This window comes from Lissotriton helveticus, chromosome 6, assembly GCF_964261635.1.
Source record: "Lissotriton helveticus chromosome 6, aLisHel1.1, whole genome shotgun sequence".
Taxonomy (NCBI): domain Eukaryota; kingdom Metazoa; phylum Chordata; class Amphibia; order Caudata; family Salamandridae; genus Lissotriton; species Lissotriton helveticus.
The window spans coordinates 601,227,068-601,245,012 of record NC_136067.1 but is presented as its reverse complement, the minus strand read 5'-3'; the positions used below and the strand labels follow the sequence as shown (position 1 = coordinate 601,245,012).

Genomic DNA, 17,945 nt, shown 5'->3' with positions numbered 1-17,945 from the left:
TGTCCTTCCCCAAAGTCTCCCCTGGCCAGTCGTGTGTGGTGTGCCTGAATATGAAGGAGTCATGTGTGCTCCCCGGGTACTGTGCCACAATGTCCGTGATAAATGTTTTTGCATTGCACACCATCTGGATGTTGAGGCAGTGGTAGTTTTTTCGGTTGCGGTACATGTACTCCGTTTCTGCAGGTGGGCAGATGTGGATGTGGGTACAGTCAGTACATCCTATGACATGTGGAAATTGTGCTACATTGTAAAATTGTAGCTTGGTCTCATTCAGGTCCTGTTGGCTGGTAGGGAATGAGATGTAGTGGTATAGCCGGGTCAGCATAGCATCCAGGAAACTCCTTAGGCAGCGGAACATGGTGGGCTGGGATATCCCCCCTGCAACAGCGACCATCCCCTGGAAGCTTCCGGAGGCCAGGAGGTGCAGGCAGCACAATACCTGCACATGTGTTTGCACGGCATTGGTCCTCCTTGTTGGGTGCTGCATCAGGGGGTCTAGGTCCCGGATAAGCTTGATGATTATTGCCCCAGTCAGGCGGTACTTTGCGTAAATTTGCTCCCTGGTTTGGCCCAGAAGGGTGACCCGCTGGCGGAATATCCGCTCCTGGATCGTACGTCTGTTCCGTGCTGCTCGCTGTAGCCTTCGCCGCCTCACCACCATGTAGAGTCCTGGCATTGTGAGAGTCCTCAGGCTCCATAATGTGTTTGGTCAGGCCTGCACCTGTTGGTAGTTTGTTAACCGTTTTTTGAAGAAAAAAAATGTTTCCTTACTGGTTACCACCTGATTTGTGTTCTTCTTAATTTGCGCGTCGCAAATTGCGATTTTCGGGTTTTTCGCATTTTGCGATTTTTCATGAATAGCGATTGCGAATGTTTTGCGATTTCGCAAATGACTTCGCAGAATCCATGGTTTCTCCCAATTTCAGATTCGCTAATGGCCATCTTCCAGGATTCTGCGAATTTATATGAAAAGTCGCAAATTTTATTTTGCGAATTCGCATTTTTGGAGATTTCAGTATCATGAATTCCTTTCCTTCAAATTGCGATCGCAATTGCTAATTCGCAGCTATTGCAATCGCAATTTGGCTTCATGAATCTAGCTGTAAGTCTATATGAGTCTATTCACCATCTGTGTTAAGGTCATAACACTTGTAAAGTCACCCTGCTTGTAGAGTGTTTAGCACTTCTATTGCATTAATATGTGCGTATAGGCGCTGATGCCCCAAAAACGATCCTGTCAAGTACACAATAAATCACTCTATGTTTATTAATGTGCACGGGTGGTTAAGGGGGGGGGTTTGTTTTTATGTGTGCACCGAGTGAAAATGCACCAAATACAAATGCACATAGACGCGCTCGATAGCCACTTTCCTCAGCTCTCTATATTTGCAAAAGCGGTAAATCCATCACGGCTCATAGTTGCCTTCATGAAATAGAATAAACATGCCCTGCTTGTGAGCTACGCGCCGAAGCAAGCAATGCTCCAGTGCCGTGTTTCACTCATTTCTACAAACTTTTGGGACGCCCAAATTTTGTTTATGATTTAGATACTAGCCAAACCTCATAGCGTAGTGAAGCATTAAACGAACTAGGAACAGATAAAAAGGCGATTAAAGCCCAGCGTGTACCACACCACTCACCTATCCGTCGGTGCCTCGGACTCTCCTGAGTCAGTGGGAGGTACCGAGGCACTTTGTTCTCCGGCTTATGAATGGTTAGAGACGAGGAAATGGTAGTTTTTTCTACATTAAACCTGGAAATGGTAGTTTATTGTACATACTGTCCTGCTATCGAAGCATTTCGGTACAGCTAAGTTTACTATCTATGTTAGGGGTCAAAAAGGGCACCACAGCATATGTTGGTAAAAAGGACTCGATTGGTGAGTCCTGCATTCATGGCCATAAAACAGCATGATCATGCCTGGAACAGGTTATTATATTGGGTCGCTTTGGAGCAAGGTAGATATCTCTACATTACCTCCTCGTCCTGTCTCCCCGTCCCATTCCTGACAAGTGAGCAGCTAGTCTGCTCTACAGAAACCCCTAACCTAGCTGAGCTATTTGCACTTCTCCCTAGGATGACGTCACCATCACGTGACTATAAAGGGGGAAGTGCACTAAACAAACATCCTGCTCTTTTCTTTCTGCGATCTACGACCGCGTTGCCTGGCTGTGCTGTTCGGGGGTTGCCGGTGTTCCTGGTAAGTTCCCTGCTGTTTGCTTTTCTCTTGTGCGGCGGACTGCTTTAGCGGCCGCCTTTGTTCTAGGCACTGTCATTTCCCCCGCGCTCTCTCCGTTTTGGGGCTATCTTGTTGCACGCGGCTCGCGTTAGCGGGCGTCTATGCTTGATAGATGCTGTTTTGCACGCGGCTCGCGTTAGCGGCCGTTCCTGCTCGTTCTAGTCACCGGGCTTTGGTCGGCCTGCTTCAGCGGCCGTCCTGGGTTTTCTCAGGTCCCTCTTGGCCCTGCTTTAGCAGGCGGGGGCTTTTCTGGAGGCGGTGTTGTGGTCTCTCTTGTGTTCTGGGAGCATTTAGGGGGCGTTTTTGGCAGCTGGTTGGGCCTTTTATGCCTGCCCATTTTTTCCTCCACCCACAGGTGTTCGGGTCCTCGGCCCTCTATATGGGGTCCTTCTTGTTTGATTTCTTGTCCTTGTTTGTGCCTGTTTGGGAGTTTTTTGGACTTGTGCTTCTGCGATGGATTCTGAGGCTTCGTCTTCTGCGGCCCCTCTGGATGCCCTGCGCCTCCTTATCAAGGAGGCTGTGGCTGCTGCTTTCCTGGCTAGGAAAGCGGCTGGGCCTCCTCCCAAGAGGCCTCGTGTTTCTGTGGATCCTCTGGCTGACCCTGAGGAAGACTTGGGTCCTGATGAGGATGAGGGTGTGCGCGGTCGTTTTGTTCAGGGTGCTGAGCTCACTGAACTGTTCACCCATGTTAGATCCAATTTGGAGTTCTCTCCTCCTGCCGCTGATGTTTTGGAGGATGACTTCATCACGCAATATGTCCAGCCTGATCCGGACTCTTTGCCTTTGCACGGGGCTATACGCAAGGTGTTGTCTCACGAATGGAAGGAGGTGGACAAGTCTGCGTTTCCTGTCTCGGCGTTACCCTCTGGAGGGTTTTGCTGCTGAGTTCCCTCAGGCTGTGAAGGTTGATAATCTAATGGCTGGCCTTTCTTCTCAGGGTTTGGTCGTTTCAGAGGACGCCCTTCCTGCGGACGCTGTGGATAAGCGTATTGAGGGGGCTGTGAAGCATTCTTATGCTGCTTCCAATTTTTCTATCCGTGCGACTGCCTATTCGAACTATATGGTTCAGTCGCTTCTTAAGGATTTCCAGTCCCTGTCTGTTCTGCTGCAAGACGGTGAGAATGCCATGCCTCTTTTGTCTTTGATGGAACAGCAGGTGCGGTACCTCTCGGATATTTCCTTTGACAATTTGGGGGCGGCGGCGGCTGCTTCTGGTGCTTCCATCGCTGCCCGTCGTCATATTTGGATGCGTTCCTGGAAGGCGGAGTCTTCCCAGAAGTCGGTCCTCCTTAAGTTGCCCTTTGAAGGTTCCAAGGTTTTCGGTCCTCGGTTGGAGGATATGGTCAAGCAATCTGCGGAGAATCGCAAACTGGTGGCTCCTGTCCGCCCCCCTTCTCGGGGTCGTGGGTTTGGTTACCGTCGCGCCTTTGGGCCTCCTGCTCGTGGCACTTCTCAGCCCTTTCGTGGCAGGGGTCGTGGCCGGGCGGCCACTGGAAGTGCCAAGCCCCGGGCCGCTGCCGGTGTTGCCACCCCCGCTTCCTCCTCTTCTCAATGACTGTCTGCCTTTGCCAGTTGGTGGTCGCCTCCAGTCCTTCCGAGCCCAGTGGTTGTCGGTTCCGGATGCCTGGGCGGTTCAGACTGTTTCGGAAAGTTGCTGGATCGAGTTTTCCTCTCCTCCTCCTCCGGGTTTTGTTTGGACTCCCCTGCCCCGTCTTCCTCTGTGAAGAGATGCTTTGTTGGCAGGTGTGCAGCTCCTGTTGGAGAAGAGGGCTAATGTGGCGGTTCCTCCGCTGGAGAGGGGCCTGGGTTGCTATTCAATTCTCTTTCTGGTCTCCAAGAAAGACACTTCGGATCTTCGTCCTGTTTTGGATCTGAAGCGGGTCAATTGCTTCGTCCTCCATCGTCCTTTCAAGATGGTGACTCTCCAGTCCATCCTGCCTCTGGTTCTTCCAGGTGGCTGATGGAATGCATATCTGCACGTTCCTGTCCATCCGGAGGACCAGCGGTTTCTCCGTTTTGCTGTGGGGGCCCTTCACTATCAGTTCCGGGTGCTCCCTTTCGGCCTGTCATCGGCGCCCAGGGTGTTCATCAAGCTCTTGGCCGCTCTGGTGGGTATCCTTCATTCCAGGGGACTGCTGGTGTTTCCATATATGGATGACTGGTTGATTGTCTCTCCTTTTTCACAGGCTCTGTCGGATGTGGCCCAGGTGTGTCTTCTGCTGGGTTCCTTTGGGTTCCTTATCAACCACAGGAAGTCCTCCCTGGTGCCCTCCCAGTCCCTGAAGTTCCTGGGGGCTCTCTTCCGCATGGACATGGACATGGTTTTTCTCTCGCAGGAGCGCCAGTTGACTTTGTTTCGTCACCTTTCCTGGCTTCTGTCCCAGTCCCGGGTGTCTGCCCGTCTCTGGTTACAGAGTCAGGGGGAGATGGCGTCCACTCTGCATCTCCTTTCTTGGTCCAGGCTGCATCTGTACCCCCTGTTGCATCATGTCCTGTCGCACTGGGATCCTGCATCCTTGGACTACGAGACTCTGATCCCTGTCACTCCGGGGATTCGGGCGGATCTCCAGTGGTGGTTTTCCCCTCTCTCTCTTTCCCGGGGGTTCGTCCTCCTCCCTCCTCAGTCTGTGGTCGTGTTGTCCACGGATGCCAGTGCTTTGAGGTGGGGTGCCGTTCTGGGTGCCTCCAAGGCTCAGGGTCGGTGGTCCAGTTTCGAATCCCTCCAGTCCTTGAACTGGAAGGAGTTGAGGGCGGTTTGGTTGGCTCTTCTTTGGTTCGCTCCTCTCCTTCGGCGTCGGGCGGTCTCTGTGCAGACGGACAATCAGGTGGTTCGTTCTTATGTGAATCACCAGGGGGGCATGTGTCGTGCTCTGTTTCTCCTGTCCCGGAAGATCGGCCTTTGGGCAGAGTCGAGTCTCCTATCTCTGACGGCGGTCTATCTTCCGGGGAAGGAGAATGGGCCTGCGGATTCTTTGAGCAGGGTGTTCCCCTCCTCGGTGTCCCTCTGTCTGTCCCCGGATCTGTTCGATCTGATTGTCCTCCGGTTCCGCCTTCCTTGGCTGGATCTTTTCGCCTCGGAGGACTCCGCCCTTCTTCCTCGGTTTTGCAGCATAGTTCCCTCTCCGTTGGCGTGGGCTACCGATGCTTTCTCGATTCCTTGGTCGAGGGGTCTGCTGTTTGCCTTCCCTCCGTTTGCCTTAATTCCGAGGGTCCTCCGGAAGATTTGGTTGGATCGGGCGGAGGTTCTCCTGGAGGTTTGGAGTGGTCTCGGCAGTCTTGGTTCCCCCTTCTGCTGACCTTTTCTGTTTGCCCTCATTGGAGGTTTCCCCTGCCCCCCCCCTGCGGGATCCTCTTCTCAGTCTTGCCTCCCTGCGACGCCTCCGGCTGGGGTTTGGCACTTGAGAGGTTGAGTTTGCTGGGTCTGGGTTGCTCGGTGGAGGTTGCCCAATGTCTCCAGCTTTCCCGGCGTCCTTCCACCTTGAGGTCGTATGCCCGTCACTGGAAGAGTTTCTCCTCCTGGTGTCTTGGGAGGGGTCTCTCTTCTGCCTCCTGTGAGGCCGTGAGGGTGTTGGACTTCTTGCGGGATGGTTTTGTCTTGGGGCTTGCGGTTTCTTCCCTGCGAGCGCAATGGGCTGCCATTCTTGCTTTTCGGGGTTCCTCTGTTTCCTCTGTCTCCCCGTTGGTGGCTCGCCTTCTGCGGAGTTTCTTGCTTCAGCGTCCTGTCTCTCGTTCTCCTGGGCCTCCTTGGGATCTTCCCTTGGTTCTCCGAGCTTTGACGGGTCCTCCTTTCGAGCCTTTGGACTCCGTGGCCCTGAAGTTCCTTTCTGTTAAGGTTATTTTCCTGGTGGCCATTACTTCTGGGCGGAGGGTTGGTGAGATTGGGGCGCTGATGGCTTCCCCCCCCTTCTTGCGCTTTTGCGAGGATAAGGTCATTCTCTGTCCGAGTCAGTTCTTTCTTCTTAAGGTGGTGTCTTCTTTTCACTGTCACGAGGATATTGTTCTCCCGGTGTTTTTTCTGGCTCCTGCCTCTCCTGAGGAGGTGCTCCTCCCTCCGTTGGATGTGCTGAGGGCTCTCCGCATCTACTTGGAGCATACGGGTGGTTTCCGTAAAGTGGATTCCCTATTTGTCACCTATGACCTCTCGGGTCTGGGGCTTCGACCTTCTTTGTCCACCTTATCTCGTTGGATCCGGGGCGCTGTGGTTTCTGCTTACGATTCTGCCCACTGTCCTCTGCCTTCTTCTGTTCAGGGTCGGTCGACTCGGAGCGTGTCTTCCTCCTGGGCCATGTTCAAGGGGGCCTCTTTGAGGGACATTTGCAATGCTGCCATGTGGGCTTCTCCCCATACTTTTGTTGCCCATATCGTCTTCAGTTGGGGATGGCGGCCTCTGCTGCCTTTGGGGCTAGTGTCCTGTCTGCGGTACATGATTTGTAGTATGTACTGTTTTTCTGTTGATTAAAATGGACCTGTTTTTTCTCGTACTTTCTGGTCTGTTTTTTGCTTACAATCACCGTGTGCTTGGGTATGGGCTAACTTGTCAGGAATGGGACGGGGAGACAGGACGAGGAGGTAATGCCCGGTTACTCACCGGTAATATCCATTACTCTGAGTCCTGGTCTCCCCGTCCCATTCCTGAGCCCTTCCCTCCCTCCCTGGTTTGGGTTTTCTTGGGGTGATTGTCTGTTTTTCGTTCTGGTTTCTTTGGTATTATCAGGATGTTTGTTTAGTGCACTTCCCCCTTTATAGTCACGTGATGGTGACGTCATCCTAGGGGGAAGTGCAAACAGCTCAGCTAGGTTAGGGGTTTCTGTAGAGCAGACTACCTGCTAACTTGTCAGGAATGGGACGGGGAGACCAGGACTAGGAGTAATGGATATTACCGGTGAGCAACCGGGCATTTATACTGATTGAATACGCAGGGTCTAATTGGTTTTTTTGCAGCTACAACTCTGTATACAGTATATTGTGCAAGACATTAGCCACGAAGAGACAAAGCATAATCTGACACCTCATTGTTAATGCTAGTACTGCACGTCTACTGGTCATGTTTTTTCAGCAATTTTATCAAAAAGTTTATAGTATGTCCATTTGCGACAAAGAGACAGAGCATTATACAGAGCCTGTTTATTCATACTAGTGCTCAACGTACATCTTTCCTATTATTTCAGCTGTAAAGTGTTTATAGTGTATGCAGCAATAATGCTGTATACAATGTTTTGTGCGACGTTTGGGAAAAAAAGAGACAAAGCATGATTTAAAGCCTCTTCCTTTCTGCTGGTATTAAAAACATAGTTAACATTTAGTTTCAGCTGTCCAAATGTCTATAATGTTCGTCAATAAATGTAGTATCTAATATAAACATTGCGTCAATAATATAACAAGACATTGTCCGGATAAAGGGTACAAGAAGGCAATATATACTTACCATGATGTTGCATACCGTTAAGTATCATAAGGCTGTACGCGGTATGTAATTTTTCAGGCCCTTAGTGTCACTGTGTAGTTTGAACACCCATTTTTGTTCTTTGGTAAAGAGAAACCCGGCCTTGTCACTCACATGAGGTGGTATATAAGGTTTTTCCAGAACAGTCCATGTAAAGTCCTCTGCTTTGTGGTTACTTTGAACAAAGTGCCTTGTCAATTTGGTGTTGGTTTTCCTGCATCTAAATGTGCTTTTGTGTTCAAGCATCCTTAGTTTAACCTTGCGTGTCGTCATACCTACATATTGATATTTGCAAGGGCACTGTATCAAGTAGACCAAATTGTCGGTATGACGACACGCAAGGTTAAAATAAGGATGCAGAGTTGTAGCTGCAAAAAAAAACAATTAGACCCTGTGTATTCAATCAGTATAAATGTAGAGATATCTACATTGCTCCAAAGCGATGCGCGATAATAACCTGTTCCAGGCGTGATCATGCTGTTTTATGGCCATGAATGCGGGACTCACCAATCGAGTCCTTTTTACCAACATATGCTGTGGTGCCCTTTTTTACCCCTAACATAGATAGTAAACTTAGCTGTACAGAAATGCTTCGATAGCAGGACAGTATGTACAATAAACTACCATTTCCAGGTTTAATGTAGAAACAAACTACCATTTCCTGGTCTCTAACCATTCATAAGCCGGAGAACAAAGTGCCTCGGTACCTCCCACTGACTCAGGAGAGTCCGAGGCACCGACGGATAGGTGAGTGGTGTGGTACACGCTGCGCTTTAATCGCCTTTTTACCTGTTCCTAGTTCGTTTAATGCTTCACTACGCTATGAGGTTTGGCTAGTTTCTAAATCGTAAGCAAAATTTGGGCGTCCCAAAAGTTTGTAGAAATGAGTGTCAGTCAGTCAGCCAGTCAGTCAGTCAAAGTACTTTATTCAATAATTCAATATCATAAAAAGACAGTATTGAACAATATATAAATAACAGTTACATGCTTAATAAAAAATTCACAGAATTTCACAAAATTTCATAGTTGTAAAAAAATGGTTAAAATACATTAAAAAAATTAAAAAGGTCAATACCTATACATTATATATGCTATACAAAATTGCATCAGCGTAAGTTATAAAAAGGTACGATCAAGTGTGGAGATTCAGTATCTTCTTCCTTTCCCTAACAGCCCCCACCAAAAAACTTGCAACGTGAGAGATGACCCTGGGGCTGTTTAATAATTGCAAGTATAGGAGAGCAGGTCTCACCTGAATGAACCCTGCTTCCTTGAGGATAGGGACAAGAAACTTCCTCCTTTGCGCCATATAATGGCCGCAGAACATTAAAAAGTGCATCGTGTCCTGCTTAGAGAAATTATCACAGCTGCACGGGGCGCTTGATCAGAGGTACACCATGCTTTTAATTGACCTAAGTTCAAATAAATCAGGTTTAATCGAAAACGCGTTAAAAGAAATCTGTGGTAAGGTCTATTAACTAAAACCAAATACGGCTCAGGGCCTGGAGGATTACAAATCATAAGGTGGGATCTGACAGTTGTTTTTCTAAGTTCATTCTCTTCTCTGCACAAAGACAACATTTGTAGCATTGCCGCTTTTGTTAAGGATACATCCTTCGCCGTTATTTTTTCCGGCTCAGAGAGGAGCTCTGGCCTTCCAATGTTTTGAAAACCTTTCTTGACATACGATAACCACTTGATTTTATTAGCGTTATCTAAATGGAGACAATCCTTGAGAATAGAATGATTCAAGGAGAGTTCTTCATTTAGCCAGGTCTTTAACCAGGTTATTAACGGCGCTACTTTTAGTAAGTCAGTGATAAAACCAACACCCAGCTCAGAGTGCACTGAGAAAGAAGAGGTTGACTGGGGGACTGATAAAATTGCCCTCAAGAATTTGTTTTCAGTAATTTGCAGACAATCTGTCGCACCATATCCCCATAAAGAACAACCATATGTTGCTACCGCCAAGCACTTTGCCTTATATATACTTAATAGTGCTTCTATGGGCCTACCCCCAAGCATTTTACTAAAGGACATAATGGCCATGGAGGATCTAGCGAGGGCAACATTTCTGGCTTTAATCTGTGTGTTCCAGAGCCACCTCTCCTCAAAGGTGATGCCTAGGTAGGGGAATGTTGGAACTCTGCTTAATTCCTCACTACCGCAGAAGAAGGTTTTCACATTCTTCTTTCGGGAGCCTTTCCCAGTGATCATGATATGTGATTTTTTTATATTGATTTTAAGGTCTAGTGATGACATAAAAACCTCAAATGCATCCAACAAAAGTTGAAGCCCCACCCCGGTTCGCGAGAGGACAGCGTCATCCGCGTACAGGAGAACCGGTATACCCAGGTCTCCTGCACGTTGTATATCTGCCTTCACCGCCTTGAGCACCGATTCAAGGGCTTTTATGTAAATCGTGAACAAGAGAGGGGCCATAATGCATCCCTGCCTAACCCCCTTTTCTGAGCGAAAGTAGCTAGAACAACGCCCCTCTGTGTTTACCCTAACGGTGGCCCGCAGGCCAGAGTGCAGTTCCGCCAGGAAGTTTACCAAAATTGGGTCAAGGCCTAAGTCAATTAAGGACTGCCACAGTTTCGACCGGTTCACCAGGTCGAAGGCATAGGAGAGGTCCATAAAACCTAAGTATAAGGACCCTTCCCTAGCGACGGTGTATTTGTCCACTAATAGTTGTAAATTGAGACACTGATCTAAAGTGCTTCTTTTGGATCGAAATCCATATTGGACATTTGATAAAATCCCCTTGTCATCAAGCCAATTCTGCAATTTACGCAGAATGACCCGCCCCAGAATTTTAACAGATGAATCTATTAGGGAGATTGGGCGGTAACATGCTGGGTCTGACCGATCCCCCTTTTTAAACACTGGGACGATAATAGACTCTTTCTATGAGGGTGGTATATTCTTCTGGTTTAGTACATTAAAAACCTTGCTCAGGATTTCTGACCACAATCTAGAATCGCACTTAAAGATATCTGCTGGGACCCCGTCTGGTCCGGGAGCTTTGTTTTTCTTCGTTTCGTCTATAGCTTTTTCTACTTCTGAGACTTCAAAAGTTACATACTGACTCTCAACTCTCTCTTTGGTCGCAAAAGGTGACTCTTGAGGAGCGGTACTAGAGTACATGTTACTAAAGTGCGTGATCCAAGCCTCGTCAGTAACGTTAGATTCAAGGACGCTATTCTCTACAGGAACGAATAGGGGTTAATTTACTACTTTCCAGAATCGAGAGCTGTTTTTTAAGACATCTGGATCTAGTAACTGTGACTAAGCATTATCTTTTAGCTTATTTTTTCTATTTTGTATGGCGTGTTTATAGGTTACTCTTAGCCTGGCTACAAGGGTGCGATCTTTTGGGTCAGACTTTAAGGCCTTTAACAGATCAGCATGAGCCTTGGAGCAAAAGCGATCAAACCATCTCTTGGCCCGGCTTTGTGGAGGGCCATCAGCCACCGTTAAGCTCTGCTTGATCTGTTTGCAAATACTGTCAAATGAACTAATCACTTGCTCAGTAGCAGCCTGTGAGTCTAAACACTTCTCTACGTCTTCATCCACCTTGTGTAATACATCCTGTAGAAAGGCATCTGGGATTATATTTGCCCATTTTAGTCTACGACCCTGATCTATCGGGATCACCTCCTGACCACCCTTTTGAGACCCTGTTTCAAATGATAAAAAACCCTTAGACAGAACTTCCAGTAAAACTGGATTGTGGTCACTAAAGACTGAAATTTCTGTTCTGTACTTTAATACTTTTCCTATAATGTAACAAGACATAAAAATAAAGTCAATAACTGTACCATCAACCGGACCTTTAAAAGTAGGGACAATCGAGTCATCTTCCCTGCAACTTGATTCATACAGGTTCCAAGCCGCCAGAAATTCTTCGAGAGCCTCCCCCCTTTTTGTGTGTTCAAAGTGCACAACTGCAGAACATGGGGGACCCTCTTCTACAGAAACGGCACGCGAAAAAGTACACGGGTTAATGTTGAAATCACCTAAAAGAATTATCTCACAACCAGTTGCCATAGTTGTGTAGGCTGACAAAAATTTATCTAATTGATCCAGATTAAGTCTGGTACTATCATTTGCAGAAACATTGTAAAAATGTATGAATAAAATATTAATGGAATGTGGGGGATTCAATTCCACAATTAAACAATTGCTACATCCTGTGTCAAGCTTAGTTAGCTTTCCCTTTAACTCAGTTTTAAATCGGGTTAGCAGACCCCCTTTCGCTCTTCCCGCCCGACTAGATGTGGCAGGGATAGAGAAATGAACATATCCATCAAGCGAGAAACAATTCGTTTGGTCCCATGTTTCCTGTAAGGCCACAATATCAAAAGTTTTTAAATAGTCAATCCAAATTTCATTGCCCATTTTACCCCTCAGTCCAGCAACATTCCAGGTCATTATTCTGCATGGTTGAGCTTGAAGCTGTTGATTTTCAACCAGTCAATCGTTTTCCTCCAAGGATGTTAAAGGAGCAAACCGGTTAAATAAGGGTAAGATTTGCTCAGGTGGAAAATTTGGTCTGCATAAATTATAACAATAAGAATCTTGAATTGTAGGATTGTTATGACCTGAAAGAGCACTGTGTTTTGTACAAAGGGGGATGTTAATGAGTGATGATGAACAGCTTGTAATTTTGAGGTTTCATTTAGGTGATTGTAAAAAAAAAAACAGAGGGCGGGCACATACAGAGTTGTCCAACAACGGCAAGGAGGCTGCCCTCAACAAAACAGTTGCAGCATACTGAGGGTGCCTAAAGTTTATGATGACACAATCTCCCCTGACAGTCTTTTTTGAATTGCCTATCCAGCCTACTCTTCGTGTAGACAAGATGTCATTACAAAAGGCGACGGGAAAGCCACAGTATTTGCTTAACCAAGCTATTACTTTGTGATTTAAAGAATCACGCGTTTCACCCCTTGCATCATGTAGATGTGAATCTAATCCTGGCACGTTAGTCAACACAACTATATACGGTGCACAATCGGGTGGGAGGTTAACTGTAGGTTTTGACTTACCCTCCCTCCACCCAGTGGCTTCTCCTGTGGTGTTTAGCTGTGTATTGACTCGTAAGGATGGGTGAGTAGTAGGTGTCTTAGTAGGAAGCTGGTTATTAGCTACAGCTGAGACCAAGGTATTATTTGTTCTGCCATCTGTGATTACTCTTGCCTCGTTCACCATCATGTCTACACTGGGGGGCCTTGCTGTTTTAGTAGAAGATAAATGAGTAGATGGAAGAACACTCAGTTTAGACACTTCCTTGACGACCTGGTCAAGTTTAACTCCTTCCCCTTTGCTTGGAACAACAGGACCCTTATTATGTGTTTTACTAATTGCACCTAAGTTTTGCGGTGCTACTGTGGGAGGAGTCAGAAGAGTGCTTAGTCTAGAGACTTCTAGGGAAATCGATTCTACTTTTTCTATCAGTGGCCTAATCATGTCTTCCAATTTGAGCGTGAACATATTTGCTAAAAAGTCAAATTGGTCTACAGTCAGGGTATCAACGTCATGCTCTTTAGGGGTAGTCGCAGTAGATTTTGATTTAACAGCTGCGGAGACCACCTTTTTTACTCTGTGGTGCACTGCGCAATTATTCTGTGACCTTCTACAGGCCCTAACCACTCTACGGGCAGGAGGGGATACTTGGGAGATTACTGGTGAATTAACCGAAGATACAGATGTTGACCTTTGGGATGTATCTAACAGCGTAGGGGGCAGGGAATTGGTGATCTCCGCTGGGTTTAAATGTACTGTGTCTGAATCCCCTCCCAAGTTAACGCTGGAAGATGTATCCGGAGCTAATAGCTCAGGGAGTGCGACGCTACTTCTTGGTGAAACTGGAGGACTGACACGACCCAGTGACAAGCAGCGATCTGAGTTAATTTTAGAAACAATTTTGACCATATAATTATCTATGGTGCCGGTGGGAGCGGACATTTTGGATGAGCGCAATTTGGTCATTACAAAGACTAAGAGGTTAGACACTCACAGTTCTGTAGGATGTCCTGTTCAACAAAATCAAGAGCCGTGGCCCAGCCCAGCCTCCTTCGGCCTCTGATGGCCACAGACGTGCCCGCGCACGTCCCGCGGGACGAGAGACTGGCGCTGCCTTTATGCACCTCCTGGTGCTGCTGAGGGCGTCACTGGTGGTGGGTGGGCCCCGGCGGAGCCAAGCCCGGCCGGGGAGTAGGCGGAGCAAGGCCCGGCCCTGAGCTGCTGGTGCTGCGGCGCTACTGGCGGAGCAAAGCCCGGCCACGGAGACAGCTGAAGCCGTAGGTATGTCGGCACTGGAGCATTGCTTGCTTCGGCGCATAGCTCACAAGCAGGGCATGTTTATTCTATTTTATGAACGCAACAGACGAGCCGTGACGGATTTCCCGCTTTTGCAAATATAGAGAACTGAGGAAAGTGACTCTCGAGCGCGTCTATGTGCATTTGTACTTGGTGCATTTTCACTCGGTGCACACACAAAAACAAACCCCCCTTTAACCACCTGTGCGCATTAATAAACATAGAGTGATTTCCTGTGAACTTGACAGGTTCGTTATTGGGGCATGCGTGCCTGAACGCACATATTATTGCAATAGAAGTGCTAAACACTCTACAAGCAGGGCGACTCTAGAAGTGTTATGACCTTAACACAGATGGTGAATAGGCTCCTATAGACCTAGTCTCTCATTTGACATTCAATATTTGTCTGAAGGTATGTCATAAGAGAGCTAGAGTTAATCTGAACATAGCAAGGTCTCCCTTTTTTAAACACACGGGACCAATCAATATGATTTTATTCTGTGACTGTATATCGCAAGCTAGACAGGTAGCAGAGATTTAAAAGTGACAAAATGAACTAGACAACCTAGGGCCAGATGTAAGTAGGCTTTTACCGGTCGGTAGCGGCCGAAATCGACCGTTACCGACCGGTAAAAGCCTTTTCCTATGTAGGAGGCTTATTTACCGGTTCGGTAAATTCCGAATTGGTAAATGTTGATTCGGTATTTACCGAATCGGTATTTACCAATTCGGTAAATACCGAATCAACATTTACCGATTCGGAATTTACTGAATCGGTAAATAAGATGTAGGAAGCACTAAAAAGAGTGCTTCTGGCCTTTAAGAATTCGTTTTTTACCACCAACTATTAAACTATTTAAACCTATTAAATACCGATTCGGTAAATACCGAATCCTACTGATTCAGTATTTGTTACCGATTTTTTATCTACATTGCAATTACCGATTCGAAAATACCGAATCGGTAAAATTCGGTATTTTCGAATCGGTAATTGTAAATTACCTACATCTAGCCCTTGGTCTTTCAAAGTGGTTTCTCTTGTGTTTTCCTTCTTGTAAAAAAGCAGTCCATTATTGAGTATAGCATCATAACATATGACATAATCATGAAGGTGCAGAGACAGTGATTAGAACTGTGTCATATGTTCCTCTCAATAGTTCATCTTATTTACTTCCCTACAGGGCGGGGTCTCCCATACCTGAGTTGTTACCAGGTGAGGTTTTTATCTCATACAAAACAGGTGAGTGCACCGGCTTAAGGTTTTTGAACGGTGGTGCAAGTAATGAAATCAGCTGTGATTTATATAGCTATCGAATGATATCTAGCTATGAAACACTAGTTTTGGTGAACGTTTGCAATTGGTTCATCGTCCAACAATGAGGATGTATGTGCTTATCTTTTACAGGTGTGAAGATCACTCCACTTGTATTGAGGTATTTTTATATAAAGGTTGTATTCTGACGACTATTTTAGTACATTTCACTTTTCTAAAGATTGCAGTAGAAATCTTGTACGTAGGTCCTGAAGAAAGCCTGGGCTAGGGGCCCTTAAGGCTGAAACTAGTTGACCATGTTGTAAAGCGGTCTATTTGTTGAAAGCTGCTTTTGCACTATTTAAATAGGATTGGCAGGGATATCTTCATTAAAGTCGTTTTTCTCTCCCAAATCCTGTTTAATCTCGCTCACTCACATGCACTGCACTGACAACTCCATCACCCAAGCCATTGATATCCACTCTTAAAAGAAGATAATAGTTGATCAAGTAATCTTCTTCTTTTTTGTTTGCACTTCCTTCTGTTGCTGATTTATGTGGCCTGGTCACAATCCGATCCACAGAACCTCTTTCAGTGTTCTGGAAGAGTTGTGGTAGGAAGGAAGGATATCTAAGTGATGACACTGACCTCTCTTGGTAGTTGATGTAAAACCTATCATCCTGCGAAGGCCGTTTCTCCTTATACACTGTTTCTGGGTTCATTTCACTTTGGATATGCGCTGGGTGTTTGCAATCTTAGTAGTTGTGATAACCTGTCTTTTGCTCCCTTCTCTGAGACCACCAGATTCTTTTGTAGTTGCGATTAATTTTAATGGGGATTAAATCTGTAGTTTGGTCTTTAAACTCTCCCTTGGACCCTTTTTCTCCCCTCTGGAGGTGTAGTATAAGCTAATATAGATAAGCACATATATACATGAATATAAAAATAGTTCAGGTGAATTTGGCCAAAAGGATGATATGTGACAGTGGTATTACTACATTATCTGCTAGGATTTATTCTCCAAGTAACATTGTGTCATCTGCTACTGACATCATACTGAGTTGCATATCCCTTTCACAATATGGACAAACACAGCTTAGATCTATCATGCTTTTGAGCTGGACTTTACATACTTTGTGCAATGGTTGCATTCCATAGAAGAAGTTAAATGGTGCAAGTCTTTTTTTCCTATATAATTTGACAAAAGAACAAAAAAAATGCCATGAAAAGACGCAATATACACAATATTACGTATAGTAAAATTGGAGAAATTGCCATTTACTGTAGCAGACACACTATCAGCTGGTTGGATAATTCATGGGTATATTTATCTGCCAATTTCAGCCTTTAACTTTAAGAACTGCTTAAAACACTATCAAGTAGGCAGATATGAAGCGCTAGGGGAGAGATTTGTACATAAGGATTGGATCCTACCTTTTCCTCACAGATGTAGGAATGGTGACACTGAGGTTTTTCTTAGCGGTACGGACAGTGAACACACTTTAGACCATTCTCTAGTTTGCAGGGAGGTCATATTTCACAGAGCATGTGATGCGTCCAAGGAAAACTTGTCCTATTATCTGAAGGGTTCCCTGGCGGTTGTAATTTGTTAAGCATTCAAATTTCTTTTGAATGGGAGTTATTTCATGTTGAATGACCAAGGTTGCTCTAGGGTTAAACCAGCAGTGCCATATCTGGTGACGGTTTCTCGAGTTGTGACCTGTAGTACATAAGTGCTTTTTCCACCTGCCCGTGCAGTTAGGGAAGTGATAATTTGACCTTCAATTCCAATCTTGAATGTGAACTTTGATGGTTTAAGCAGACTGAAAGCCTTATTTTTTCTGAAGGAAGTTGCCTTAACATCTGCACAGTAGATGTTTGATCTTCTAGTTGCAAGGTCTTCCTCTGAAATACAGTCATTGCTACGCAGTAACCTCCCACGCCATTTCAGGGAGCTTGTGCACAGCATTTTTAATACCTCAAATACAGCGGGTGTAGTACACTTTCTTTTTAAATGATTAGTGCCTTCCAGACAGGCTTCGGAGTGATTCCATCTGTCATACACTCCGAGCTTGGAAGCATTTTTAGAGGCTTACCACTTGTCCTGTTCCTCATTATTAAGATATTGTTTTTATTTTATCTGCTCCACAATGGAGGTTCCATCACACGGCCAAATGGGGATAGCAGCGCCACATGTGTTACTGTGTCATGAAAGGATAACACAGTATTTTGGCGCACCCTTACTTTAGCAACTCAATGATAACTGGTTCTTGTCCTTTTGGCCAATCTGGTTACATTATGTGCAGCCTGTGCTCCGCTGTCTGCTGTGCACTTTTGAGTGTGCCCTAGATGTATGCCTTGGAATGCAACCGGTCCAGTCTATGGACATAGAACTACTAGAGGGTCTGTTGAAAACTCACTTACAAAGTTTGCCTGTGCAATTGCTGTTGCCACAAAACATATATTATCAGCCTTTCCGGGATGCCTTGGCACCTGAAGTTTGAGGTTCTAGCTTATTGTCTGCAGATACACTAATGGCTGTCACACCTTCAGCGGCTGCTGAAGGGGGTGGATTTGACAATGTTTGTTCATTGGAACTTGTGAGAAGGGTGCCAACAGAAACATCGTATGGGGCAGCTGGGAACAGCATTGTTCAGTTTAATTCTCGAAACATTCAAACAACA

General features: G+C 46.1%; 1 protein-coding gene across 1 annotated transcript in view; it reads right to left on the bottom strand.

Annotated features, from left to right (window-relative positions):
* The window catches only part of LOC144762793 (CD109 antigen-like), a 1,211,849-nt gene that overhangs the window by 932,879 nt on the left and 261,025 nt on the right, over positions 1-17,945 (bottom strand). The window lies entirely within an intron of this gene.